The sequence below is a fragment of the Gobius niger genome (genome assembly GCF_951799975.1).
Source record: "Gobius niger genome assembly, chromosome: 5".
NCBI lineage: Eukaryota > Metazoa > Chordata > Actinopteri > Gobiiformes > Gobiidae > Gobius > Gobius niger.
The window spans coordinates 37,850,217-37,854,041 of record NC_136856.1 but is presented as its reverse complement, the minus strand read 5'-3'; positions in this window follow the sequence as shown (position 1 = coordinate 37,854,041).

Sequence of the window (3,825 nt, the reverse complement as noted above, 5' to 3'; positions counted from 1 at the left end):
TAAAGCTTATGTGTCAAAGTACATGTTTTTAACTCTTTTCATTTATTAGGCCCGAGCCGGATGTTTTTGGGTGGGTTCTTTTTTCTTTTCTTCTCACTAAACGTCGCTGAAAACTGAGCTGAGACATTTGGGTGGCAAAAAAATGTATGAAAGTGGACGAATTGGCCACGCCCAAAACAAAGTGGCTCCACAGCGCCCCCTCCAAGTTGACACCTATACAAATTGGGACACACGTTTTTTTGCCATAGGCCAAAACCGTTCGGTGTTGTGAAAGGGAACATCAGGACAAACCGAAAACTGAATGAAAGCACCATGCGCCCGACGACTACTCTGGTGATCTAATGAACTAGTCCCTGGTTTTTCATCCATTTAAGATCCCACTTGGCACAGTGCATCTAAACATATTGAACTTCAAGATTCAACCACGGTTTGTAAAACTTTTCAACAGTCATGTCATATTTTCTAAGATGTGGGCGTGGCCAATGCAAATGTCTCTCCAAAAGCATATTTTCCTGTTTAATTCGAACATGCAATGATCTCTTGAGCTCATATTACAGTCACTAAGGCAAAACCCCAAACTGAACTGAATAAACTCATTAGCAGGTCCACTTCAACACAGTACAGCGCCACTCACATATACCTTGAAAATTGGTCCAGTTTGGACGATTTGTTAGAAACGTTGCAATCAAAATATGTTATTAGTTACTTAAGGCCAATCAGACCTTTGCTGTAACATGCACAGAGTTGCTGGTTCAAGGTCATTTGTACCGCAGTGGTTTATAAATTATGAGCTTTTTTTTTGTCCTTCACAAACTAATCACAAATAAGAATTTTTTTAAGACATTTACATGACCTATATATAAGCCTAGGCTGCATATTGTGTACGTTTGGAAACATGTGAGATTGTAGCCCATCTATTTTATCTATTGGTAAAACAAATGTAATTTCATTGTTATTTATTATTGGTAGAAAGTGTTTAAATTATTCACTATACGATCACATGTACCGCCATGGGTGGAGTCCAGGAGTGGGGCTCATTCACAAAAGTGGGTGCCCACGCCCACGGGGAGTAGTGAGTGATGCCTGGTGTGTGCGCTATGGTGACGCTGGTCCAAGCGTGCCTCAACATGTACAACGAACTGGACTAAATAAAGTTGCAAACCATCCAAGTTTACGCCTGTTCTGTTGGAGAGTGCAACAAGATCACTGGATAAATGGAGTTAAACTAAACATCTGAACAAATTTTGCTTCAGAAATGTGTATGAACTCGTGCGTGAAAATGTCAGAAAAGGACGACTTATTCAGAACATCATCTGCTCCACGACATCAGAGCTCAGATTACACTAACACAAATGTAAGGTGGAGCTTATTATTTGCATTTTCTCAACTTTAACGTCAAAGTTTAATAAACAGCGGATGAACGGGACAATATTTACCAGTTTGCATCATTGCACAGCCTCAGAAACACAGAGGGAAAGAGAGAGGGAGAAAGATGAGCCCGTCCTGAGGCTCACGTGAGTTAAAGTTAAAGAGTGGCTCCAGATGAGAAGGATATTTTTAGCCTTTAACCGCGTTTGCATCGTGGTTTTGTTCCCCGTGTTGTTGTTAGAGCCCAGAAAGTTAGCTGGCTAGGCAGTGATACAACTTGTCAGAGATCATCCAAGACGTGGTGTCAAAAGCTGCTTTTAGAGAGAAAACCCTGCGCGCTCTGAAAACCAGCAGAGCAGCGCCTGTGTTTTAATTACAGCCCGATTTTCAATCCTTCAAAATGACAGTAGTAATGACAGTATATACAGTATTTTAAAGTTATCCGTCAAAGCTTAAAGTATTCCATGAATGACGGAGAATTTTCAGTTAATCTAACCTCTGATGTACCCCGGTATATTCCAATGGAGAGACCTCCTGTTCGCATGACAGAAATCTTGACAAACTAGTTCTGCAATTTTAGACAACAAAAACTCAAACTTGGTTATTATTATTATACTTAGGGCTACAATGATAATCCATTTTGACGTGGATGTGCCATAGGAAACTTTTCTTGCCGATGGAAGTCAGCTAGGCCAGTGTTTTTTGTGAGGCTGGGGAAGAATACAAGTCTGGTGGTCGGCGGTCGCAATGCCGAGTGGTGAGATGGGGCGAGAGCACTGGTGGGAGTTGCCCCAAAGGGCCTCCATCGCCACTCGCAGCTTTAATTAGGCCCGAGCCGGACGAAGTCCCCAGTCTCTGTTTGAAACAGGTCTCTCTTGTCAATGAGACATTGAGTGCCAAGAGACAAACCTGTATAAATAAAGGATGAATAAATAAATAAAAAGGTACTATTGTTTTGGCGTGGTTCTTTGTTATTTTTCTTCTCCGTCAACAATCGCATTTTTGACCTGGAAAAATTGACCCCTATGCAAATTGAGACACGTGTTTTTTAGCGTAGGCCAAAACTGTTCAGAGCAGTAATTCTGGGGGACATCAAGACAAACCAAAAACTGAATTGGAGCATCACGCCCCAGTGCACCGGAAGTCAGCCATTTTGGGTTGAAATCCAGAATCCATTTGAACTACTCTTGTGTTTAAATGAACTACTCCCTGGTTTTTCATCCAAATAAAATCCCACTGGCACAGCGCAACTGGACATATTGAACTTCATAACGCCGGAGCGAAGAACACATAGATTTGGGGTATTTTCGAGGACAGCTTAAACTTACAGAAAATGGCCTATTGAACTCACATCCGAATCATCAATGCACTACCCCAAACAGAATAGAATACACTCAATACCAAAACATTCTACTCCATCACCTAAACAACAGAGAACATTCCACTCCATCACCGAAACCACAGAGAACATTCCACTCCATCACCTAAAACACAGAGAACATTCCACTCCATCACCAAAACAACAGAGAACATTCCACTCCATCACCTAAACCACAGAGAACATTCCACTCCATCACCAAAAACACAGAGAACATTCCACTCCATCACCTAAACAACAAAGAACATTCCACTCCATCACCTAAGCAACAGAGAAAATTCCACTCCATGACCTAAAACACAGAGAACATTCCACTACATCACCTAAACAACAGAGAACATTCCGCTCCATCACCTAAACAACAGAGAACATTCCGCTCCATCACCTAAACAAAAGAGAACATTCCATTCCATCACCTAAACAACAGAGAACATTCCACTCCATCACCTAAACAACAGAGAACATTCCGCTCCATCACCCAAACAAAAGAGAACATTCCATTCCATCACCTAAACAACAGAGAACATTCCACTCCATCACCTAAACAACAGAGAACGTTCCACTGCATCACCTAAACAACAGAGAACATTCCACTCCATCACCTAAACAACAGAGAACATTCCGCTCCATCACCCAAACAAAAGAGAACATTCCATTCCATCACCTAAACAACAGAGAACATTCCACTCCATCACCTAAACAACAGAGAACGTTCCACTCCATCACCTAAACAACAGAGAACATTCCACTCCATCACCTAAACAACAGAGAACATTCCGCTCCATCACCTAAACAACAGAAGACATTCCACTCCATCACCTAAACAACAGAGAACATTCCACTCCATCACCTAAAACACAGAGAACATTCCACTCCATCACCCAAACAACAGAGAACATTCCACTTCATCACCTGAACAACAGAGAACATTCCACTCCATCACCTAAACAACAGAAGACATTCCACTCCATCACATAAACAACAGAGAACGTTCCACTCCATCACCTAAACAACAGAGAACATTCCACTCCATCACCTAAACAACAGAGAACATTCCACTCCATCACATAAACAACAGA